A 25,339-nucleotide genomic window follows, 5' to 3' on the forward strand; every position below is an offset into this window, starting at 1 on the left:
ACGTCGGCGCTGCCGTGCACTTTGGCAGAGACCGACATGCTCAAAGACTGGCCCACCATGTCTTCTACATGTGAATGCAGGGCTGGCACTGCCTTTTTGGCGAAGAAATGACGGCTTGGCACTCTCCACCGCGGCGCGGCACAAGCCATCATTTCTCTGAAAGGTGCTGAGTCCACCACTTGGAAAGGGAGGGACTGCAGCACCAGCAACTTGGACAGGAGGACGTTCAGCTTTTGCACCGTCGGGTGCGTGCTCGCAAACTGTTGTCTCTTGGAAACGGATTCCAAGAAAGACTGCTGACGGAATCCGTGAAGAGGAGTAGCAGGAGAAGGAGCATCTGAACGAGCGGAAGATGCCAACGAGCGACAACTCCCCTCAGCAGAGGTGTTGGAGCCTTGACTGGCTGATGGAGGGCGATTGACGTCGGGTGACGGAGCAAGTAACGGAGCGGGTGATGGAGCGGGGGCTGGGGCGGGCAGAACCGCCGTATCTTTATCACGGTTTTCCCAGGCCACCAAATGGCGACGCTGCATATGCTGCCGCAACGCTGTAGTCCCAACATGGGCCCCCTGGCCACGCTTGACTTTCTGGCCACATAGTCGACATACGGCTACGTTTACTTCCTCGGGCGGCTTGACGAAAAATTGCCACACCGCCGAGTAGGAAACTTTGCCCCCGATACTCCTCACTGGCTGACTGATGCTTCCTCCGTGCACACCGGCACCACTACTGGCCGTGGTGGTAGGCTGCAGTGGAGCTGGTGCTCTACTCCGTGGACGTTTGGCTCCACTGACACTGCTGCGACCCTGCTGCTGTCTCCTGGGCAACCCACCGACTGTTTTGCTCGCTGCCAAGCTGCCACCCTCTTCTCCTGATGATGCGGAAGAAATTGCCTGATGACGACGAGGCTGCCAAGTGCGATCAACCTCCTCATCATCAAGTAGGGTCTCCGCCTCACTACTAGCCCCCTCGGCTGCGTCTGGGTCAGGAGACAGACCTGTCTCTAGACCGGCTACCGAGCCACTCTCCTCGCCACTACTTCTTCGCCTGGCTGCTGAAAAGGCGGATGTCTCCCCCCGTTCCTGACCGCCCTCTGTTAGCTCTTCCTCACTGTACAGTGGGGCTGAGCCCACAGCATGCGATACTTCGCTTGGTGAGGGAACACCAAAGGACAGGGGCAGGTAGAGGACACGTGATTTCAGTGGGCTTGGTCCCGGGCCATGCCAACTAACGGTTGTGTCTGACGTACCCACCGACCGTTGGCTGTAGGTGTCAGAGGTGACCTGGGAAGAGGAAGACGACCGAGCCAACCAATCGACGACGGCAGGGTTGTCGGTGGAGACACGACCGCTGGATGACACCGGGAGCACTGGCCTCTGGCTGCGAATAGTGCTGCCTCGACCCCTTCCTCTGCTGCCACGTCTGCTCGCTCCTAAAACATTGCCTCCTCTGCCACTCCTCTGCATGTTGTCTGACATACTCTTTAATTAAACGATTATGTGTCCCTGAGTAACAATTCTGTGTCCCTGAGTAACAATTCTGTGTCTGTGCGAGTAACAATTCTGTGGCCCTAAGTAACAGTTCTGTGGCCCTCAGTAACAATTCTGTGTCCCTGATTAAAGTTTCTGTGGCCCCAAGTAACAGTTCTGTGGCCCTCAGTAACAATTCTGTGTCTGTGCGAGTAACAATTCTGTGTCTGTGCGAGAAAAAATTCTGTGGCCCTAAGTAAAGTTTCTGTGGCCCTAAGTAACAATTCTCTGGCACTCAGTAACAATTCTGTCTGTCCCTGAGTAACAATTCTCTGGCACTCAGTAACAATTCTGTCTGTCCCTGAGTAAAAATTCTGTGGCCCTAAGTAAATTTTCTGGGGCCCTGAGTAACAATTATCTGGCACTCCGTAACAATTCTGTCTGTCCCTGAGTAACAATTCTCTGGCACTCAGTAACAATTCTGTCTGTCCCTGAGTAAAAATTCTCTGGCCCTAAGTAAAGTTTCTGTGGCCCTGAGTAACAATTCTCTGGCACTCGGTAACAATTCTGTCTGTCCCTGAGTAACAATTCTCTGGCACTCAGTAACAATTCTGTCTGTCCCTGAGTAAAAATTCTGTGGCCCTAATTAAAGTTTCTGTGGCCCTAAGTAACAATTCTCTGGCACTCAGTAACAATTCTGTCTGTCCCTGAGTAACAATTCTCTGGCACTCGGTAACAATTCTGTCTGTCCCTGAGTAACAATTCTCTGGCACTCAGTAACAATTCTGTCTGTCCCTGAGTAAAAATTCTGTGGCCCTAATTAAAGTTTCTGTGGCCCTAAGTAACAATTCTCTGGCACTCAGTAACAATTCTGTCTGTCCCTGAGTAACAATTCTCTGGCACTCCGTAACAATTCTGTCTGTCCCTGAGTAACAATTCTCTGGCACTCAGTAACAATTCTGTCTGTCCCTGAGTAAAAATTCTGTGGCCCTAAGTAAAGTTTCTGTGGCCCTGAGTAACAATTCTCTGGCACTCAGTAACAATTCTGTCTGTCCCTGAGTAACAATTCTCTGGCACTCGGTAACAATTCTGTCTGTCCCTGAGTAACAATTCTCTGGCACTCAGTAACAATTCTGTCTGTCCCTGAGTAAAAATTCTGTGGCCCTAATTAAAGTTTCTGTGGCCCTAAGTAACAATTCTCTGGCACTCAGTAACAATTCTGTCTGTCCCTGAGTAACAATTCTCTGGCACTCCGTAACAATTCTGTCTGTCCCTGAGTAACAATTCTCTGGCACTCAGTAACAATTCTGTCTGTCCCTGAGTAAAAATTCTGTGGCCCTAATTAAAGTTTCTGTGGCCCTAAGTAACAATTCTCTGGCACTCAGTAACAATTCTGTCTGTCCCTGAGTAACAATTCTCTGGCACTCAGTAACAATTCTGTCTGTCCCTGAGTAAAAATTCTGTGACCCTAAGTAAAGTTTCTGGGGCCCTGAGTAACAATTATCTGGCACTCAGTAACAATTCTGTCTGTCCCTGAGTAACAATTCTCTGGCACTCAGTAACAATTCTGTCTGTCCCTGAGTAACAATTCTCTGGCACTCAGTAACAATTCTGTCTGTCCCTGAGTAAAAATTCTGTGGCCCTAAGTAAAGTTTCTGTGGCCCTGAGTAACAATTCTCTGGCACTCCGTAACAATTCTGTCTGTCCCTGAGTAACAATTCTCTGGCACTCAGTAACAATTCTGTCTGTCCCTGAGTAAAAATTCTGTGGCCCTAATTAAAGTTTCTGTGGCCCTAAGTAACAATTCTCTGGCACTCAGTAACAATTCTGTCTGTCCCTGAGTAACAATTCTCTGGCACTCGGTAACAATTCTGTCTGTCCCTGAGTAACAATTCTCTGGCACTCAGTAACAATTCTGTCTGTCCCTGAGTAAAAATTCTGTGGCCCTAATTAAAGTTTCTGTGGCCCTAAGTAACAATTCTCTGGCACTCAGTAACAATTCTGTCTGTCCCTGAGTAACAATTCTCTGGCACTCAGTAACAATTCTGTCTGTCCCTGAGTAAAAATTCTGTGGCCCTAATTAAAGTTTCTGTGGCCCTAAGTAACAATTCTCTGGCACTCAGTAACAATTCTGTCTGTCCCTGAGTAACAATTCTCTGGCACTCGGTAACAATTCTGTCTGTCCCTGAGTAACAATTCTCTGGCACTCAGTAACAATTCTGTCTGTCCCTGAGTAAAAATTCTGTGGCCCTAATTAAAGTTTCTGTGGCCCTAAGTAACAATTCTCTGGCACTCATTAACAATTCTGTCTGTCCCTGAGTAACAATTCTCTGGCACTCGGTAACAATTCTGTCTGTCCCTGAGTAACAATTCTCTGGCACTCAGTAACAATTCTGTCTGTCCCTGAGTAAAAATTCTGTGGCCCTAATTAAAGTTTCTGTGGCCCTAAGTAACAATTCTCTGGCACTCAGTAACAATTCTGTCTGTCCCTGAGTAACAATTCTCTGGCACTCCGTAACAATTCTGTCTGTCCCTGAGTAACAATTCTCTGGCACTCCGTAACAATTCTGTCTGTCCCTGAGTATGAATTCTGTGGCCCTAACTAGCGTTTCTTTGTCCCTAAGTAACAGTTCTGTGGCCCTCAGTAACAGTTCTGTGTCTGTGCGAGTAACAATTCTGTGTCTGTGCGAGTAACAATTCTGTGGCCCTAAGTAACAGTTCTGTGGCCTTCAGTAACAATTCTGTGTCTGTGCGAGTAACAATTCTGTGTCTGTGCGAGTAACAATTCTGTGGCCCTAAGTAAAGTTTCTGTGGCCCTAAGTAACAATTCTCTGGCACTCAGTAACAATTCTGTCTGTCCCTGAGTAACAATTCTCTGGCACTCAGTAACAATTCTGTCTGTCCCTGAGTAAAAATTCTGTGGCCCTAAGTAAAGTTTCTGTGGCCCTGAGTAACAATTCTCTGGCACTCAGTAACAATTATGTCTGTCCCTGAGTAACAATTCTCTGGCACTGAGTAACAATTCTGTCTGTCCCTGAGTAAAAATTCTGTGGCCCTAATTAAAGTTTCTGTGGCCCTAAGTAACAATTCTCTGGCACTCAGTAACAATTCTGTCTGTCCCTGAGTAACAATTCTCTGGCACTCAGTAACAATTCTGTCTGTCCCTGAGTAACAATTCTGTGGCCCTAATAACGTTTCTGTGGCCCTAAGTAACAATTCTCTGGCACTGAGTAACAATTCTGTCTGTCCCTGATTATGAATTCTGTGGCCCTAACTAGCGTTTCTTTGTCCCTAAAAAACGATTCTGTGGCCCTCATTAACAAGTCTGTGTCCCTGAGTAATGGTTCTCTGTCCCTAAGTAACTTTTCTCTGTCCCCAATTATCGTTTCTGTGGCCCTAACTCTGTCCCTGTCCCTAGTACAGAGCGGTCTGCCTCTGTTCAATAACTGCAGGCAAATGAAGAATTCCAAAATGGCCGCTATTTATAGCTCGACCATTACACAGTGCTGGCTGGCTGGCTGCTGATAGGCTGATGCGATCACATGTAGTTGAGGCATGCATTATGGGTCAGCGCGCCTTGTCTGCGCGCCTTCCCAGACATCCCCGCTCCGTCGCCGCACATGTCAGCCGCCATTTTCTGAAAAATTTCGATTCGCGCGTCCGAATTAGGCTATTTTTCGGATTCGGCACGAATCGAAATTTTTCCGATATTCGACTCGAATTCCACTTCGGATACTTCGATTCGCTCATCTCTATTCACAATAAGTACCCTTTTTCAGAGTGCAAGTTGATTTTTTATTTTTGATTAAATCATTTTAAGATTCAGCTTACAATTTTAAAAATGTCTGTCAGTAAGAGAAAACAAAAAACGATGCATGAGAAGTTTTATTAATGACTGATGAGGAAGACCTTAAGTAATAGTAAAAATAAATTGGATTAAAAAAAGGAAAAATACTTAGCAAAGATTGTCTGGTCGTTGGATCCATGCAGAGACCAATTCGCTTGTATTGTCCAGTCTGATTAATCAGAATCTCTCAGAAATAGGATTCCATAGTTTCCATGTCAAATGAGAGCCCAGAGCTGCAAAAGCTGCATTTTTTTCCAGTCCTTGGAAAGAGTCTTTACAGAATTACCACAACAAATCAAAGGGTCTGAGGGGTTTGCTGAAGGGGTGTTGAAAGATTTTACCATGCTCAAGCAGACACACCCCTAATGCAGTTTCAGATCAAATAAAACCAGACTTACCAAAGCATTTTCCTAACCATGCTTTTCAAGAATGTTTCGTGACCTGGCTGTATACGTCAGAGCCCATTAACAGTCTTTTGCAGACTCTTCTAGAGCATGGTTTAGATAGATCTCTCTCTTTTTACTTTGTGTCAAGTTGTGTGTAAAGCTGGCAGTGTTCTGTAAATTTTCCTGGTTACCCAATACAAACAGTTGTAGCTCTGACTGTTTTTGCCGCTGACTTGTGAGTTTTGGAGATATGAAGTTAGAACTTTTGCTTTCAGGAGCTTGGCTTCTAGTTCCCGCCCACTTTCCCAAAGAGCCAATTGGAGAAAACTAATCTGCATATGACACAGCAAGATTACTCAGTAATATTCTGGGACATTTCTTTGCCTATGATGTGAAATATCTCTGTGTTTTTAAATGAAACATTCATTTTTAAGAGCTGGAGAGTACCAATTGATATATGTTTAGAAAATTATTTAAACTAAATGAAATTAGAATGGAGATTAAATGTCAGTCTCCATTATTTAAACGCGCTGACTAAAAATGAAGTCTTCTGCCCAAATTTAGCCAAAAGTGTATTTCAGCTCTTTTGCTATCTGTCTAGAAGGTTCTTGTGTTTCAGGAGCCAATGTAATCATGTCAAGGAAAGAAAAGTTGAGATCTTTGTGCTGCAGGTTCATGTACTTATTTACAGTCATCTCTGCTAGCACAGACCATTGCAGAGTAAGGGCTGTTATTTGTACTTTCTCTGAGAATCAAAGATATTTTACAGTATTTCTACGAAACCATCATACAAAAACCTTAAAATCTTGAGGTTTGAGAGTCTGATGATTACATTCCCAGATCCCAGCCTGTGCAGGGCTTTTCCTGCTCTGGGACAACAATCTGAGAACCAGCAAGTGAGAGTGATTGCAACTGAGGCAGGGTAACTACACCGTTAACGCCCATTTAAACAAACACTTAAGCTGCCAACACTTGTTTTAATTAAAACACACACTGTTCCAATAATCAGCTTTTGTCATTCTGACCTTTTTCAAAAGTGTGCAACATTTGCTGCCACACCCAGACCGGAAGGCAACAGAGTTCACAATAAGTACCCTTTTTCAGAGTGCAAGTTGATTTTTTATTTTTGATTAAATCATTTTAAGATTCAGCTTACAATTTTAAAAATGTCTGTCAGTAAGAGAAAACAAAAAACGATGCATGAGAAGTTTTATTAATGACTGAAGAGGAAGACCTTAAGTAATAGTAAAAATAAATTGGATTAAAAAAAGGAAAAATACTTAGCAAAGATTGTCTGGTCGTTGGATCCATGCAGAGACCAATTCGCTTGTATTGTCCAGTCTGATTAATCAGAATCTCTCAGAAATAGGATTCCATAGTTTCCATGTCAAATGAGAGCCCAGAGCTGCAAAAGCTGCATTTTTTTCCAGTCCTTGGAAAGAGTCTTTACAGAATTACCACAACAAATCAAAGGGTCTGAGGGGTTTGCTGAAGGGGTGTTGAAAGATTTTACCATGCTCAAGCAGACACACCCCTAATGCAGTTTCAGATCAAATAAAACCAGACTTACCAAAGCATTTTCCTAACCATGCTTTTCAAGAATGTTTCGTGACCTGGCTGTCTACGTCAGAGCCCATTAACAGTCTTTTGCAGACTCTTCTAGAGCATGGTTTAGATAGATCTCTCTCTTTTTACTTTGTGTCAAGTTGTGTGTAAAGCTGGCTGTGTTCTGTAAATTTTCCTGGTTACCCAATACAAACAGTTGTAGCTCTGACTGTTTTTGCCGCTGACTTGTGAGTTTTGGAGATATGAAGTTAGAACTTTTGCTTTCAGGAGCTTGGCTTCTAGTTCCCGCCCACTTTCCCAAAGAGCCAATTGGAGAAACCTAATCTGCATAAGACTCAGCAAGATTACTCAGTAAAATTCTGGGACATTTCTTTGCCTATGATGTGAAATATCTCTGTGTTTTTAAATGAAACATTCATTTTTAAGAGCTGGAAAGTACCAATTGATATATGTTTAGAAAATTATTTAAACTAAATGAAATTAGACTGGAGATTAAATGTCAGTCTCCATTATTTGAACGCGCTGACTAAAAATGAAGTCTTCTGCCCAAATTTAGCCAAAAGTGTATTTTAGCTCTTTTGCTATCTGTCTAGAAGGTTCTTGTGTTTCAGGAGCCAATGTAATCATGTCAAGGAAAGAAAAGTTGAGATCTTTGTGCTGCAGGTTCATGTACTTATTTACAGTCATCTCTGCTAGCACAGACCATTGCAGAGTAAGGGCTGTTATTTGTACTTTCTCTGAGAATCAAAGATATTTTACAGTATTTCTACGAAACCATCATACAAAAACCTTAAAATCTTGAGGTTTGAGAGTCTGATGATTACATTCCCAGATCCCAGCCTGTGCAGGGCTTTTCCTGCTCTGGGACAACAATCTGAGAACCAGCAAGTGAGAGTGATTGCAACTGGGGCAGGGTAACTACACCGTTAACGCCCATTTAAACAAACACTTAAGCTGCCAACACTTGTTTTAATTAAAACACACACTGTTCCAATAATCAGCTTTTGTCATTCTGACCTTTTTCAAAAGTGTGCAACATTTGCTGCCACACCCAGACCGGAAGGCAACAGAGTTCACAATAAGTACCCTTTTTCAGAGTGCAAGTTGATTTTTTATTTTTGATTAAATCATTTTAAGATTCAGCTTACAATTTTAAAAATGTCTGTCAGTAAGAGAAAACAAAAAACGATGCATGAGAAGTTTTATTAATGACTGATGAGGAAGACCTTAAGTAATAGTAAAAATAAATTGGATTAAAAAAAGGAAAAATACTTAGCAAAGATTGTCTGGTCGTTGGATCCATGCAGAGACCAATTCGCTTGTATTGTCCAGTCTGATTAATCAGAATCTCTCAGAAATAGGATTCCATAGTTTCCATGTCAAATGAGAGCCCAGAGCTGCAAAAGCTGCATTTTTTTCCAGTCCTTGGAAAGAGTCTTTACAGAATTACCACAACAAATCAAAGGGTCTGAGGGGTTTGCTGAAGGGGTGTTGAAAGATTTTACCATGCTCAAGCAGACACACCCCTAATGCAGTTTCAGATCAAATAAAACCAGACTTACCAAAGCATTTTCCTAACCATGCTTTTCAAGAATGTTTCGTGACCTGGCTGTATACGTCAGAGCCCATTAACAGTCTTTTGCAGACTCTTCTAGAGCATGGTTTAGATAGATCTCTCTCTTTTTACTTTGTGTCAAGTTGTGTGTAAAGCTGGCTGTGTTCTGTAAATTTTCCTGGTTACCCAATACAAACAGTTGTAGCTCTGACTGTTTTTGCCGCTGACTTGTGAGTTTTGGAGATATGAAGTTAGAACTTTTGCTTTCAGGAGCTTGGCTTCTAGTTCCCGCCCACTTTCCCAAAGAGCCAATTGGAGAAACCTAATCTGCATATGACTCAGCAAGATTACTCAGTAAAATTCTGGGACATTTCTTTGCCTATGATGTGAAATATCTCTGTGTTTTTAAATGAAACATTCATTTTTAAGAGCTGGAAAGTACCAATTGATATATGTTTAGAAAATTATTTAAACTAAATGAAATTAGACTGGAGATTAAATGTCAGTCTCCATTATTTGAACGCGCTGACTAAAAATGAAGTCTTCTGCCCAAATTTAGCCAAAAGTGTATTTTAGCTCTTTTGCTATCTGTCTAGAAGGTTCTTGTGTTTCAGGAGCCAATGTAATCATGTCAAGGAAAGAAAAGTTGAGATCTTTGTGCTGCAGGTTCATGTACTTATTTACAGTCATCTCTGCTAGCACAGACCATTGCAGAGTAAGGGCTGTTATTTGTACTTTCTCTGAGAATCAAAGATATTTTACAGTATTTCTACGAAACCATCATACAAAAACCTTAAAATCTTGAGGTTTGAGAGTCTGATGATTACATTCCCAGATCCCAGCCTGTGCAGGGCTTTTCCTGCTCTGGGACAACAATCTGAGAACCAGCAAGTGAGAGTGATTGCAACTGGGGCAGGGTAACTACACCGTTAACGCCCATTTAAACAAACACTTAAGCTGCCAACACTTGTTTTAATTAAAACACACACTGTTCCAATAATCAGCTTTTGTCATTCTGACCTTTTTCAAAAGTGTGCAACATTTGCTGCCACACCCAGACCGGAAGGCAACAGAGTTCACAATAAGTACCCTTTTTCAGAGTGCAAGTTGATTTTTTATTTTTGATTAAATCATTTTAAGATTCAGCTTACAATTTTAAAAATGTCTGTCAGTAAGAGAAAACAAAAAACGATGCATGAGAAGTTTTATTAATGACTGATGAGGAAGACCTTAAGTAATAGTAAAAATAAATTGGATTAAAAAAAGGAAAAATACTTAGCAAAGATTGTCTGGTCGTTGGATCCATGCAGAGACCAATTCGCTTGTATTGTCCAGTCTGATTAATCAGAATCTCTCAGAAATAGGATTCCATAGTTTCCATGTCAAATGAGAGCCCAGAGCTGCAAAAGCTGCATTTTTTTCCAGTCCTTGGAAAGAGTCTTTACAGAATTACCACAACAAATCAAAGGGTCTGAGGGGTTTGCTGAAGGGGTGTTGAAAGATTTTACCATGCTCAAGCAGACACACCCCTAATGCAGTTTCAGATCAAATAAAACCAGACTTACCAAAGCATTTTCCTAACCATGCTTTTCAAGAATGTTTCGTGACCTGGCTGTATACGTCAGAGCCCATTAACAGTCTTTTGCAGACTCTTCTAGAGCATGGTTTAGATAGATCTCTCTCTTTTTACTTTGTGTCAAGTTGTGTGTAAAGCTGGCTGTGTTCTGTAAATTTTCCTGGTTACCCAATACAAACAGTTGTAGCTCTGACTGTTTTTGCCGCTGACTTGTGAGTTTTGGAGATATGAAGTTAGAACTTTTGCTTTCAGGAGCTTGGCTTCTAGTTCCCGCCCACTTTCCCAAAGAGCCAATTGGAGAAACCTAATCTGCATATGACTCAGCAAGATTACTCAGTAAAATTCTGGGACATTTCTTTGCCTATGATGTGAAATATCTCTGTGTTTTTAAATGAAACATTCATTTTTAAGAGCTGGAAAGTACCAATTGATATATGTTTAGAAAATTATTTAAACTAAATGAAATTAGACTGGAGATTAAATGTCAGTCTCCATTATTTGAACGCGCTGACTAAAAATGAAGTCTTCTGCCCAAATTTAGCCAAAAGTGTATTTTAGCTCTTTTGCTATCTGTCTAGAAGGTTCTTGTGTTTCAGGAGCCAATGTAATCATGTCAAGGAAAGAAAAGTTGAGATCTTTGTGCTGCAGGTTCATGTACTTATTTACAGTCATCTCTGCTAGCACAGACCATTGCAGAGTAAGGGCTGTTATTTGTACTTTCTCTGAGAATCAAAGATATTTTACAGTATTTCTACGAAACCATCATACAAAAACCTTAAAATCTTGAGGTTTGAGAGTCTGATGATTACATTCCCAGATCCCAGCCTGTGCAGGGCTTTTCCTGCTCTGGGACAACAATCTGAGAACCAGCAAGTGAGAGTGATTGCAACTGAGGCAGGGTAACTACACCGTTAACGCCCATTTAAACAAACACTTAAGCTGCCAACACTTGTTTTAATTAAAACACACACTGTTCCAATAATCAGCTTTTGTCATTCTGACCTTTTTCAAAAGTGTGCAACATTTGCTGCCACACCCAGACCGGAAGGCAACAGAGTTCACAATAAGTACCCTTTTTCAGAGTGCAAGTTGATTTTTTATTTTTGATTAAATCATTTTAAGATTCAGCTTACAATTTTAAAAATGTCTGTCAGTAAGAGAAAACAAAAAACGATGCATGAGAAGTTTTATTAATGACTGAAGAGGAAGACCTTAAGTAATAGTAAAAATAAATTGGATTAAAAAAAGGAAAAATACTTAGCAAAGATTGTCTGGTCGTTGGATCCATGCAGAGACCAATTCGCTTGTATTGTCCAGTCTGATTAATCAGAATCTCTCAGAAATAGGATTCCATAGTTTCCATGTCAAATGAGAGCCCAGAGCTGCAAAAGCTGCATTTTTTTCCAGTCCTTGGAAAGAGTCTTTACAGAATTACCACAACAAATCAAAGGGTCTGAGGGGTTTGCTGAAGGGGTGTTGAAAGATTTTACCATGCTCAAGCAGACACACCCCTAATGCAGTTTCAGATCAAATAAAACCAGACTTACCAAAGCATTTTCCTAACCATGCTTTTCAAGAATGTTTCGTGACCTGGCTGTCTACGTCAGAGCCCATTAACAGTCTTTTGCAGACTCTTCTAGAGCATGGTTTAGATAGATCTCTCTCTTTTTACTTTGTGTCAAGTTGTGTGTAAAGCTGGCTGTGTTCTGTAAATTTTCCTGGTTACCCAATACAAACAGTTGTAGCTCTGACTGTTTTTGCCGCGGACTTGTGAGTTTTGGAGATATGAAGTTAGAACTTTTGCTTTCAGGAGCTTGGCTTCTAGTTCCCGCCCACTTTCCCAAAGAGCCAATTGGAGAAACCTAATCTGCATATGACTCAGCAAGATTACTCAGTAAAATTCTGGGACATTTCTTTGCCTATGATGTGAAATATCTCTGTGTTTTTAAATGAAACATTCATTTTTAAGAGCTGGAAAGTACCAATTGATATATGTTTAGAAAATTATTTAAACTAAATGAAATTAGACTGGAGATTAAATGTCAGTCTCCATTATTTGAACGCGCTGACTAAAAATGAAGTCTTCTGCCCAAATTTAGCCAAAAGTGTATTTTAGCTCTTTTGCTATCTGTCTAGAAGGTTCTTGTGTTTCAGGAGCCAATGTAATCATGTCAAGGAAAGAAAAGTTGAGATCTTTGTGCTGCAGGTTCATGTACTTATTTACAGTCATCTCTGCTAGCACAGACCATTGCAGAGTAAGGGCTGTTATTTGTACTTTCTCTGAGAATCAAAGATATTTTACAGTATTTCTACGAAACCATCATACAAAAACCTTAAAATCTTGAGGTTTGAGAGTCTGATGATTACATTCCCAGATCCCAGCCTGTGCAGGGCTTTTCCTGCTCTGGGACAACAATCTGAGAACCAGCAAGTGAGAGTGATTGCAACTGGGGCAGGGTAACTACACCGTTAACGCCCATTTAAACAAACACTTAAGCTGCCAACACTTGTTTTAATTAAAACACACACTGTTCCAATAATCAGCTTTTGTCATTCTGACCTTTTTCAAAAGTGTGCAACATTTGCTGCCACACCCAGACCGGAAGGCAACAGAGTTCACAATAAGTACCCTTTTTCAGAGTGCAAGTTGATTTTTTATTTTTGATTAAATCATTTTAAGATTCAGCTTACAATTTTAAAAATGTCTGTCAGTAAGAGAAAACAAAAAATGATGCATGAGAAGTTTTATTAATGACTGATGAGGAAGACCTTAAGTAATAGTAAAAATAAATTGGATTAAAAAAAGGAAAAATACTTAGCAAAGATTGTCTGGTCGTTGGATCCATGCAGAGACCAATTCGCTTGTATTGTCCAGTCTGATTAATCAGAATCTCTCAGAAATAGGATTCCATAGTTTCCATGTCAAATGAGAGCCCAGAGCTGCAAAAGCTGCATTTTTTTCCAGTCCTTGGAAAGAGTCTTTACAGAATTACCACAACAAATCAAAGGGTCTGAGGGGTTTGCTGAAGGGGTGTTGAAAGATTTTACCATGCTCAAGCAGACACACCCCTAATGCAGTTTCAGATCAAATAAAACCAGACTTACCAAAGCATTTTCCTAACCATGCTTTTCAAGAATGTTTCGTGACCTGGCTGTATACGTCAGAGCCCATTAACAGTCTTTTGCAGACTCTTCTAGAGCATGGTTTAGATAGATCTCTCTCTTTTTACTTTGTGTCAAGTTGTGTGTAAAGCTGGCTGTGTTCTGTAAATTTTCCTGGTTACCCAATACAAACAGTTGTAGCTCTGACTGTTTTTGCCGCTGACTTGTGAGTTTTGGAGATATGAAGTTAGAACTTTTGCTTTCAGGAGCTTGGCTTCTAGTTCCCGCCCACTTTCCCAAAGAGCCAATTGGAGAAACCTAATCTGCATATGACTCAGCAAGATTACTCAGTAAAATTCTGGGACATTTCTTTGCCTATGATGTGAAATATCTCTGTGTTTTTAAATGAAACATTCATTTTTAAGAGCTGGAAAGTACCAATTGATATATGTTTAGAAAATTATTTAAACTAAATGAAATTAGACTGGAGATTAAATGTCAGTCTCCATTATTTGAACGCGCTGACTAAAAATGAAGTCTTCTGCCCAAATTTAGCCAAAAGTGTATTTTAGCTCTTTTGCTATCTGTCTAGAAGGTTCTTGTGTTTCAGGAGCCAATGTAATCATGTCAAGGAAAGAAAAGTTGAGATCTTTGTGCTGCAGGTTCATGTACTTATTTACAGTCATCTCTGCTAGCACAGACCATTGCAGAGTAAGGGCTGTTATTTGTACTTTCTCTGAGAATCAAAGATATTTTACAGTATTTCTACGAAACCATCATACAAAAACCTTCAAATCTTGAGGTTTGAGAGTCTGATGATTACATTCCCAGATCCCAGCCTGTGCAGGGCTTTTCCTGCTCTGGGACAACAATCTGAGAACCAGCAAGTGAGAGTGATTGCAACTGGGGCAGGGTAACTACACCGTTAACGCCCATTTAAACAAACACTTAAGCTGCCAACACTTGTTTTAATTAAAACACACACTGTTCCAATAATCAGCTTTTGTCATTCTGACCTTTTTCAAAAGTGTGCAACATTTGCTGCCACACCCAGACCGGAAGGCAACAGAGTTCACAATAAGTACCCTTTTTCAGAGTGCAAGTTGATTTTTTATTTTTGATTAAATCATTTTAAGATTCAGCTTACAATTTTAAAAATGTCTGTCAGTAAGAGAAAACAAAAAACGATGCATGAGAAGTTGTATTAATGACTGATGAGGAAGACCTTAAGTAATAGTAAAAATAAATTGGATTAAAAAAAGGAAAAATACTTAGCAAAGATTGTCTGGTCGTTGGATCCATGCAGAGACCAATTCGCTTGTATTGTCCAGTCTGATTAATCAGAATCTCTCAGAAATAGGATTCCATAGTTTCCATGTCAAATGAGAGCCCAGAGCTGCAAAAGCTGCATTTTTTTCCAGTCCTTGGAAAGAGTCTTTACAGAATTACCACAACAAATCAAAGGGTCTGAGGGGTTTGCTGAAGGGGTGTTGAAAGATTTTACCATGCTCAAGCAGACACACCCCTAATGCAGTTTCAGATCAAATAAAACCAGACTTACCAAAGCATTTTCCTAACCATGCTTTTCAAGAATGTTTCGTGACCTGGCTGTATACGTCAGAGCCCATTAACAGTCTTTTGCAGACTCTTCTAGAGCATGGTTTAGATAGATCTCTCTCTTTTTACTTTGTGTCAAGTTGTGTGTAAAGCTGGCAGTGTTCTGTAAATTTTCCTGGTTACCCACTACAAACAGTTGTAGCTCTGACTGTTTTTGCCGCTGACTTGTGAGTTTTGGAGATATGAAGTTAGAACTTTTGCTTTCAGGAGCTTGGCTTCTAGTTCCCGCCCACTTTCCCAAAGAGCCAATTGGAGAAACCTAATCTGCATATGACTCAGCAAGATTACTCAGTAATATTCTGGGACATTTCTTTGCCTATGATGTGAAATATCTCTGTGTTTTTAAATGAAACATTCATTTTTAAGAGCTGGAGAGTACCAATTGATATATGTTTAGAAAATTATTTAAACTAAATGAAATTAGAATGGAGATTAAATGTCAGTCTCCGTTATTTGAACGCGCTGACTAAAAATGAAGTCTTCTGCCCAAATTTAGCCAAAAGTGTATTTTAGCTCTTTTGCTATCTGTCTAGAAGGTTCTTGTGTTTCAGGAGCCAATGTAATCATGTCAAGGAAAGAAAAGTTGAGATCTTTGTGCTGCAGGTTCATGTACTTATTTACAGTCATCTCTGCTAGCACAGACCATTGCAGAGTAAGGGCTGTTATTTGTACTTTCTCTGAGAATCAAAGATATTTTACAGTATTTCTACGAAACCATCATACAAAAACCTTAAAATCTTGAGGTTTGAGAGTCTGATGATTACATTCCCAGATCCCAGCCTGTGCAGGGCTTTTCCTGCTCTGGGACAACAATCTGAGAACCAGCAAGTGAGAGTGATTGCAACTGGGGCAGGGTAACTACACCGTTAACGCCCATTTAAACAAACACTTAAGCTGCCAACACTTGTTTTAATTAAAACACACACTGTTCCAATAATCAGCTTTTGTCATTCTGACCTTTTTCAAAAGTGTACAACATTTGCTGCCACACCCAGACCGGAAGGCAACAGAGTTCACAATAAGTACCCTTTTTCAGAGTGAAAGTTGATTTTTTTATTTTTGATTACTTCATTTTAAGATTCAGCTTACAATTTTAAAAATGTCTGTCAGTAAGAGAAAACAAAAAACGATGCATGAGAAGTTTTATTAATGACTGATGAGGAAGACCTTAAGTAATAGTAAAAATAAATTGGATTAAAAAAAGGAAAAATACTTAGCAAAGATTGTCTGGTCGTTGGATCCATGCAGAGACCAATTCGCTTGTATTGTCCAGTCTGATTAATCAGAATCTCTCAGAAATAGGATTCCATAGTTTCCATGTCAAATGAGAGCCCAGAGCTGCAAAAGCTGCATTTTTTTCCAGTCCTTGGAAAGAGTCTTTACAGAATTACCACAACAAATCAAAGGGTCTGAGGGGTTTGCTGAAGGGGTGTTGAAAGATTTTACCATGCTCAAGCAGACACACCCCTAATGCAGTTTCAGATCAAATAAAACCAGACTTACCAAAGCATTTTCCTAACCATGCTTTTCAAGAATGTTTCGTGACCTGGCTGTATACGTCAGAGCCCATTAACAGTCTTTTGCAGACTCTTCTAGAGCATGGTTTAGATAGATCTCTCTCTTTTTACTTTGTGTCAAGTTGTGTGTAAAGCTGGCTGTGTTCTGTAAATTTTCCTGGTTACCCACTACAAACAGTTGTAGCTCTGACTGTTTTTGCCGCTGACTTGTGAGTTTTGGAGATATGAAGTTAGAACTTTTGCTTTCAGGAGCTTGGCTTCTAGTTCCCGCCCACTTTCCCAAAGAGCCAATTGGAGAAACCTAATCTGCATATGACTCAGCAAGATTACTCAGTAATATTCTGGGACATTTCTTTGCCTATGATGTGAAATATCTCTGTGTTTTTAAATGAAACATTCATTTTTAAGAGCTGGAGAGTACCAATTGATATATGTTTAGAAAATTATTTAAACTAAATGAAATTAGAATGGAGATTAAATGTCAGTCTCCGTTATTTGAACGCGCTGACTAAAAATGAAGTCTTCTGCCCAAATTTAGCCAAAAGTGTATTTTAGCTCTTTTGCTATCTGTCTAGAAGGTTCTTGTGTTTCAGGAGCCAATGTAATCATGTCAAGGAAAGAAAAGTTGAGATCTTTGTGCTGCAGGTTCATGTACTTATTTACAGTCATCTCTGCTAGCACAGACCATTGCAGAGTAAGGGCTGTTATTTGTACTTTCTCTGAGAATCAAAGATATTTTACAGTATTTCTACGAAACCATCATACAAAAACCTTAAAATCTTGAGGTTTGAGAGTCTGATGATTACATTCCCAGATCCCAGCCTGTGCAGGGCTTTTCCTGCTCTGGGACAACAATCTGAGAACCAGCAAGTGAGAGTGATTGCAACTGGGGCAGGGTAACTACACCGTTAACGCCCATTTAAACAAACACTTAAGCTGCCAACACTTGTTTTAATTAAAACACACACTGTTCCAATAATCAGCTTTTGTCATTCTGACCTTTTTCAAAAGTGTACAACATTTGCTGCCACACCCAGACCGGAAGGCAACAGAGTTCACAATAAGTACCCTTTTTCAGAGTGAAAGTTGATTTTTTTATTTTTGATTACTTCATTTTAAGATTCAGCTTACAATTTTAAAAATGTCTGTCAGTAAGAGAAAACAAAAAACGATGCATGAGAAGTTTTATTAATGACTGATGAGGAAGACCTTAAGTAATAGTAAAAATAAATTGGATTAAAAAAAGGAAAAATACTTAGCAAAGATTGTCTGGTCGTTGGATCCATGCAGAGACCAATTCGCTTGTATTGTCCAGTCTGATTAATCAGAATCTCTCAGAAATAGGATTCCATAGTTTCCATGTCAAATGAGAGCCCAGAGCTGCAAAAGCTGCATTTTTTTCCAGTCCTTGGAAAGAGTCTTTACAGAATTACCACAACAAATCAAAGGGTCTGAGGGGTTTGCTGAAGGGGTGTTGAAAGATTTTACCATGCTCAAGCAGACACACCCCTAATGCAGTTTCAGATCAAATAAAACCAGACTTACCAAAGCATTTTCCTAACCATGCTTTTCAAGAATGTTTCGTGACCTGGCTGTATACGTCAGAGCCCATTAACAGTCTTTTGCAGACTCTTCTAGAGCATGGTTTAGATAGATCTCTCTCTTTTTACTTTGTGTCAAGTTGTGTGTAAAGCTGGCAGTGTTCTGTAAATTTTCCTGGTTACCCAATACAAACAGTTGTAGCTCTGACTGTTTTTGCCGCTGACTTGTGAGTTTTGGAGATATGAAGTTAGAACTTTTGCTTTCAGGAGCTTGGCTTCTAGTTCCCGCCCACTTTCCCAAAGAGCCAATTGGAGAAAACGAATCTGCATATGACTCAGCAAGATTACTCAGTAATATTCTGGGACATTTCATTGCCTATGATGTGAAATATCTCTGTGTTTTTAAATGAAACATTCATTTTTAAGAGCTGGAGAGTACCAATTAATATATGTTTAGAAAATTATATAAACTAAATGAAATTAGAATGGAGATTAAATGTCAGTCTCCATTATTTGAACGCGCTGACTAAAAATGAAGTCTTCTGCCCAAATTTAGCCAAAAGTGTATTTCAGCTCTTTTGCTATCTGTCTAGAAGGTTCTTGTGTTTCAGGAGCCAATGTAATCATGTCAAGGAAAGAAAAGTTGAGATCTTTGTGCTGCAGGTTCATGTACTTATTTACAGTCATCTCTGCTAGCACAGACCATTGCAGAGTAAGGGCTGTTATTTGTACTTTCTCTGAGAATCAAAGATATTTTACAGTATTTCTACGAAACCATCATACAAAAACCTTCAAATCTTGAGGTTTGAGAGTCTGATGATTACATTCCCAGATCCCAGCCTGTGCAGGGCTTTTCCTGCTCTGGGACAACAATCTGAGAACCAGCAAGTGAGAGTGATTGCAACTGGGGCAGGGTAACTACACCGTTAACGCCCATTTAAACAAACACTTAAGCTGCCAACACTTGTTTTAATTAAAACACACACTGTTCCAATAATCAGCTTTTGTCATTCTGACCTTTTTCAAAAGTGTGCAACATTTGCTGCCACACCCAGACCGGAAGGCAACAGAGTTCACAATAAGTACCCTTTTTCAGAGTGCAAGTTGATTTTTTATTTTTGATTAAATCATTTTAAGATTCAGCTTACAATTTTAAAAATGTCTGTCAGTAAGAGAAAACAAAAAACGATGCATGAGAAGTTTTATTAATGACTGATGAGGAAGACCTTAAGTAATAGTAAAAATAAATTGGATTAAAAAAAGGAAAAATACTTAGCAAAGATTGTCTGGTCGTTGGATCCATGCAGAGACCAATTCGCTTGTATTGTCCAGTCTGATTAATCAGAATCTCTCAGAAATAGGATTCCATAGTTTCCATGTCAAATGAGAGCCCAGAGCTGCAAAAGCTGCATTTTTTTCCAGTCCTTGGAAAGAGTCTTTACAGAATTACCACAACAAATCAAAGGGTCTGAGGGGTTTGCTGAAGGGGTGTTGAAAGATTTTACCATGCTCAAGCAGACACACCCCTAATGCAGTTTCAGATCAAATAAAACCAGACTTACCAAAGCATTTTCCTAACCATGCTTTTCAAGAATGTTTCGTGACCTGGCTGTATACGTCAGAGCCCATTAACAGTCTTTTGCAGACTCTTCTAGAGCATGGTTTAGATAGATCTCTCTCTTTTTACTTTGTGTCAAGTTGTGTGTAAAGCTGGCAGTGTTCTGTAAATTTTCCTGGTTACCCAATACAAACAGTTGTAGCTCTGACTGTGTTTGCCGCTGACTTGTGAGTTTTGGAGATATGAAGTTAGAACTTTTGCTTCAGGAGCTTGGCTTCTAGTTCCCGCCCACTTTCCCAAAGAGCCAATTGGAGAAACCTAATCTGCATATGACTCAGCAAGATTACTCAGTAATATTCTGGGACATTTCTTTGCCTATGATGTGAAATATCTCTGTGTTTTTAAATGAAACATTCATTTTTAAGAGCTGGAGAGTACCAATTGATATATGTTTAGAAAATTATATAAACTAAATGAAATTAGAATGGAGATTAAATGTCAGTCTCCATTATTTAAACGCGCTGACTAAAAATGAAGTCTTCTGCCCAAATTTAGCCAAAAGTGTATTTCAGCTCTTTTGCTATCTGTCTAGAAGGTTCTTGTGTTTCAGGAGCCAATGTAATCATGTCAAGGAAAGAAAAGTTGAGATCTTTGTGCTGCAGGTTCATGTACTTATTTACAGTCATCTCTGCTAGCACAGACCATTGCAGAGTAAGGGCTGTTATTTGTACTTTCTCTGAGAATCAAAGATATTTTACAGTATTTCTACGAAACCATCATACAAAAACCTTCAAATCTTGAGGTTTGAGAGTCTGATGATTACATTCCCAGATCCCAGCCTGTGCAGGGCTTTTCTTGCTCTGGGACAACAATCTGAGAACCAGCAAGTGAGAGTGATTGCAACTGGGGCAGGGTAACTACACCGTTAACGCCCATTTAAACAAACACTTAAGCTGCCAACACTTGTTTTAATTAAAACACACACTGTTCCAATAATCAGCTTTTGTCATTCTGACCTTTTTCAAAAGTGTGCAACATTTGCTGCCACACCCAGACCGGAAGGCAACAGAGTTCACAATAAGTACCCTTTTTCAGAGTGAAAGTTGATTTTTTTATTTTTGATTACTTCATTTTAAGATTCAGCTTACAATTTTAAAAATGTCTGTCAGTTAGAGAAAACAAAAAACGATGCATGAGAAGTTTTATTAATGACTGATGAGGAAGACCTTAAGTAATAGTAAAAATAAATTGGATTAAAAAAAGGAAAAATACTTAGCAAAGATTGTCTGGTCGTTGGATCCATGCAGAGACCAATTCGCTTGTATTGTCCAGTCTGATTAATCAGAATCTCTCAGAAATAGGATTCCATAGTTTCCATGTCAAATGAGAGCCCAGAGCTGCAAAAGCTGCATTTTTTTCCAGTCCTTGGAAAGAGTCTTTACAGAATTACCACAACAAATCAAAGGGTCTGAGGGGTTTGCTGAAGGGGTGTTGAAAGATTTTACCATGCTCAAGCAGACACACCCCTAATGCAGTTTCAGATCAAATAAAACCAGACTTACCAAAGCATTTTCCTAACCATGCTTTTCAAGAATGTTTCGTGACCTGGCTGTATACGTCAGAGCCCATTAACAGTCTTTTGCAGACTCTTCTAGAGCATGGTTTAGATAGATCTCTCTCTTTTTACTTTGTGTCAAGTTGTGTGTAAAGCTGGCTGTGTTCTGTAAATTTTCCTGGTTACCCAATACAAACAGTTGTAGCTCTGACTGTTTTTGCCGCTGACTTGTGAGTTTTGGAGATATGAAGTTAGAACTTTTGCTTTCAGGAGCTTGGCTTCTAGTTCCCGCCCACTTTCCCAAAGAGCCAATTGGAGAAACCTAATCTGCATATGACTCAGCAAGATTACTCAGTAAAATTCTGGGACATTTCTTTGCCTATGATGTGAAATATCTCTGTGTTTTTAAATGAAACATTCATTTTTAAGAGCTGGAAAGTACCAATTGATATATGTTTAGAAAATTATTTAAACTAAATGAAATTAGACTGGAGATTAAATGTCAGTCTCCATTATTTGAACGCGCTGACTAAAAATGAAGTCTTCTGCCCAAATTTAGCCAAAAGTGTATTTTAGCTCTTTTGCTATCTGTCTAGAAGGTTCTTGTGTTTCAGGAGCCAATGTAATCATGTCAAGGAAAGAAAAGTTGAGATCTTTGTGCTGCAGGTTCATGTACTTATTTACAGTCATCTCTGCTAGCACAGACCATTGCAGAGTAAGGGCTGTTATTTGTACTTTCTCTGAGAATCAAAGATATTTTACAGTATTTCTACGAAACCATCATACAAAAACCTTCAAATCTTGAGGTTTGAGAGTCTGATGATTACATTCCCAGATCCCAGCCTGTGCAGGGCTTTTCCTGCTCTGGGACAACAATCTGAGAACCAGCAAGTGAGAGTGATTGCAACTGGGGCAGGGTAACTACACCGTTAACGCCCATTTAAACAAACACTTAAGCTGCCAACACTTGTTTTAATTAAAACACACACTGTTCCAATAATCAGCTTTTGTCATTCTGACCTTTTTCAAAAGTGTGCAACATTTGCTGCCACACCCAGACCGGAAGGCAACAGAGTTCACAATAAGTACCCTTTTTCAGAGTGCAAGTTGATTTTTTATTTTTGATTAAATCATTTTAAGATTCAGCTTACAATTTTAAAAATGTCTGTCAGTAAGAGAAAACAAAAAACGATGCATGAGAAGTTTTATTAATGACTGATGAGGAAGACCTTAAGTAATAGTAAAAATAAATTGGATTAAAAAAAGGAAAAATACTTAGCAAAGATTGTCTGGTCGTTGGATCCATGCAGAGACCAATTCGCTTGTATTGTCCAGTCTGATTAATCAGAATCTCTCAGAAATAGGATTCCATAGTTTCCATGTCAAATGAGAGCCCAGAGCTGCAAAAGCTGCATTTTTTTCCAGTCCTTGGAAAGAGTCTTTACAGAATTACCACAACAAATCAAAGGGTCTGAGGGGTTTGCTGAAGGGGTGTTGAAAGATTTTACCATGCTCAAGCAGACACACCCCTAATGCAGTTTCAGATCAAATAAAACCAGACTTACCAAAGCATTTTCCTAACCATGCTTTTCAAGAATGTTTCGTGACCTGGCTGTATACGTCAGAGCCCATTAACAGTCTTTTGCAGACTCTTCTAGAGCATGGTTTAGATAGATCTCTCTCTTTTTACTTTGTGTCAAGTTGTGTGTAAAGCTGGCTGTGTTCTGTAAATTTTCCTGGTTACCCACTACAAACAGTTGTAGCTCTGACTGTTTTTGCCGCTGACTTGTGAGTTTTGGAGATATGAAGTTAGAACTTTTGCTTTCAGGAGCTTGGCTTCTAGTTCCCGCCCACTTTCCCAAAGAGCCAATTGGAGAAACCTAATCTGCATATGACTCAGCAAGATTACTCAGTAATATTCTGGGACATTTCTTTGCCTATGATGTGAAATATCTCTGTGTTTTTAAATGAAACATTCATTTTTAAGAGCTGGAGAGTACCAATTGATATATGTTTAGAAAATTATTTAAACTAAATGAAATTAGAATGGAGATTAAATGTCAGTCTCCGTTATTTGAACGCGCTGACTAAAAATGAAGTCTTCTGCCCAAATTTAGCCAAAAGTGTATTTTAGCTCTTTTGCTATCTGTCTAGAAGGTTCTTGTGTTTCAGGAGCCAATGTAATCATGTCAAGGAAAGAAAAGTTGAGATCTTTGTGCTGCAGGTTCATGTACTTATTTACAGTCATCTCTGCTAGCACAGACCATTGCAGAGTAAGGGCTGTTATTTGTACTTTCTCTGAGAATCAAAGATATTTTACAGTATTTCTACGAAACCATCATACAAAAACCTTAAAATCTTGAGGTTTGAGAGTCTGATGATTACATTCCCAGATCCCAGCCTGTGCAGGGCTTTTCCTGCTCTGGGACAACAATCTGAGAACCAGCAAGTGAGAGTGATTGCAACTGGGGCAGGGTAACTACACCGTTAACGCCCATTTAAACAAACACTTAAGCTGCCAACACTTGTTTTAATTAAAACACACACTGTTCCAATAATCAGCTTTTGTCATTCTGACCTTTTTCAAAAGTGTACAACATTTGCTGCCACACCCAGACCGGAAGGCAACAGAGTTCACAATAAGTACCCTTTTTCAGAGTGAAAGTTGATTTTTTTATTTTTGATTACTTCATTTTAAGATTCAGCTTACAATTTTAAAAATGTCTGTCAGTAAGAGAAAACAAAAAACGATGCATGAGAAGTTTTATTAATGACTGATGAGGAAGACCTTAAGTAATAGTAAAAATAAATTGGATTAAAAAAAGGAAAAATACTTAGCAAAGATTGTCTGGTCGTTGGATCCATGCAGAGACCAATTCGCTTGTATTGTCCAGTCTGATTAATCAGAATCTCTCAGAAATAGGATTCCATAGTTTCCATGTCAAATGAGAGCCCAGAGCTGCAAAAGCTGCATTTTTTTCCAGTCCTTGGAAAGAGTCTTTACAGAATTACCACAACAAATCAAAGGGTCTGAGGGGTTTGCTGAAGGGGTGTTGAAAGATTTTACCATGCTCAAGCAGACACACCCCTAATGCAGTTTCAGATCAAATAAAACCAGACTTACCAAAGCATTTTCCTAACCATGCTTTTCAAGAATGTTTCGTGACCTGGCTGTATACGTCAGAGCCCATTAACAGTCTTTTGCAGACTCTTCTAGAGCATGGTTTAGATAGATCTCTCTCTTTTTACTTTGTGTCAAGTTGTGTGTAAAGCTGGCAGTGTTCTGTAAATTTTCCTGGTTACCCAATACAAACAGTTGTAGCTCTGACTGTTTTTGCCGCTGACTTGTGAGTTTTGGAGATATGAAGTTAGAACTTTTGCTTTCAGGAGCTTGGCTTCTAGTTCCCGCCCACTTTCCCAAAGAGCCAATTGGAGAAAACTAATCTGCATATGACTCAGCAAGATTACTCAGTAATATTCTGGGACATTTCATTGCCTATGATGTGAAATATCTCTGTGTTTTTAAATGAAACATTCATTTATAAGAGCTGGAGAGTACCAATTAATATATGTTTAGAAAATTATATAAACTAAATGAAATTAGAATGGAGATTAAATGTCAGTCTCCATTATTTGAACGCGCTGACTAAAAATGAAGTCTTCTGCCCAAATTTAGCCAAAAGTGTATTTCAGCTCTTTTGCTATCTGTCTAGAAGGTTCTTGTGTTTCAGGAGCCAATGTAATCATGTCAAGGAAAGAAAAGTTGAGATCTTTGTGCTGCAGGTTCATGTACTTATTTACAGTCATCTCTGCTAGCACAGACCATTGCAGAGTAAGGGCTGTTATTTGTACTTTCTCTGAGAATCAAAGATATTTTACAGTATTTCTACGAAACCATCATACAAAAACCTTAAAATCTTGAGGTTTGAGAGTCTGATGATTACATTCCCAGATCCCAGCCTGTGCAGGGCTTTTCCTGCTCTAGGACAACAATCTGAGAACCAGCAAGTGAGAGTGATTGCAACTGGGGCAGGGTAACTACACCGTTAA

At 39.7% G+C, this 25,339-nt stretch overlaps 1 protein-coding gene and 13 non-coding genes across 15 annotated transcripts in view; all 14 read left to right on the top strand.

The window, feature by feature from the left end:
* The window catches only part of LOC149437525 (class I histocompatibility antigen, Non-RT1.A alpha-1 chain-like), a 175,914-nt gene that overhangs the window by 78,439 nt on the left and 72,136 nt on the right, over positions 1-25,339 (top strand). The gene's annotated exons all lie outside the window — the stretch shown is intronic.
* LOC149437552 (U7 small nuclear RNA) lies at positions 6,271-6,329 on the top strand. Its single transcript, XR_016308093.1, has one exon. It is a non-coding gene; the product is annotated as a U7 small nuclear RNA (small nuclear RNA).
* LOC149437553 (U7 small nuclear RNA) lies at positions 7,829-7,887 on the top strand. The gene has a single exon (XR_016308060.1). It is a non-coding gene; the product is annotated as a U7 small nuclear RNA (small nuclear RNA).
* Positions 9,387-9,445, top strand: LOC149437554 (U7 small nuclear RNA). Its single transcript, XR_016308061.1, has one exon. It is a non-coding gene; the product is annotated as a U7 small nuclear RNA (small nuclear RNA).
* LOC149437555 (U7 small nuclear RNA) lies at positions 10,945-11,003 on the top strand. Its single transcript, XR_016308062.1, has one exon. It is a non-coding gene; the product is annotated as a U7 small nuclear RNA (small nuclear RNA).
* On the top strand, positions 12,503-12,561 carry LOC149437556 (U7 small nuclear RNA). Its single transcript, XR_016308063.1, has one exon. It is a non-coding gene; the product is annotated as a U7 small nuclear RNA (small nuclear RNA).
* On the top strand, positions 14,061-14,119 carry LOC149437557 (U7 small nuclear RNA). Its single transcript, XR_016308064.1, has one exon. It is a non-coding gene; the product is annotated as a U7 small nuclear RNA (small nuclear RNA).
* LOC149437558 (U7 small nuclear RNA) lies at positions 15,619-15,677 on the top strand. Its single transcript, XR_016308065.1, has one exon. It is a non-coding gene; the product is annotated as a U7 small nuclear RNA (small nuclear RNA).
* LOC149437559 (U7 small nuclear RNA) lies at positions 17,178-17,236 on the top strand. The gene has a single exon (XR_016308066.1). It is a non-coding gene; the product is annotated as a U7 small nuclear RNA (small nuclear RNA).
* LOC149437560 (U7 small nuclear RNA) lies at positions 18,737-18,795 on the top strand. The gene has a single exon (XR_016308094.1). It is a non-coding gene; the product is annotated as a U7 small nuclear RNA (small nuclear RNA).
* On the top strand, positions 20,294-20,352 carry LOC149437561 (U7 small nuclear RNA). The gene has a single exon (XR_016308095.1). It is a non-coding gene; the product is annotated as a U7 small nuclear RNA (small nuclear RNA).
* LOC149437562 (U7 small nuclear RNA) lies at positions 21,853-21,911 on the top strand. The gene has a single exon (XR_016308067.1). It is a non-coding gene; the product is annotated as a U7 small nuclear RNA (small nuclear RNA).
* On the top strand, positions 23,411-23,469 carry LOC149437563 (U7 small nuclear RNA). The gene has a single exon (XR_016308068.1). It is a non-coding gene; the product is annotated as a U7 small nuclear RNA (small nuclear RNA).
* LOC149437564 (U7 small nuclear RNA) lies at positions 24,970-25,028 on the top strand. Its single transcript, XR_016308096.1, has one exon. It is a non-coding gene; the product is annotated as a U7 small nuclear RNA (small nuclear RNA).

Source organism: Staurois parvus, unplaced genomic scaffold (genome assembly GCF_062004578.1).
Source record: "Staurois parvus isolate SC_StPar_1 unplaced genomic scaffold, SC_StPar_1.0 ptg001284l, whole genome shotgun sequence".
NCBI classification, from domain to species: Eukaryota; Metazoa; Chordata; class Amphibia; order Anura; family Ranidae; genus Staurois; species Staurois parvus.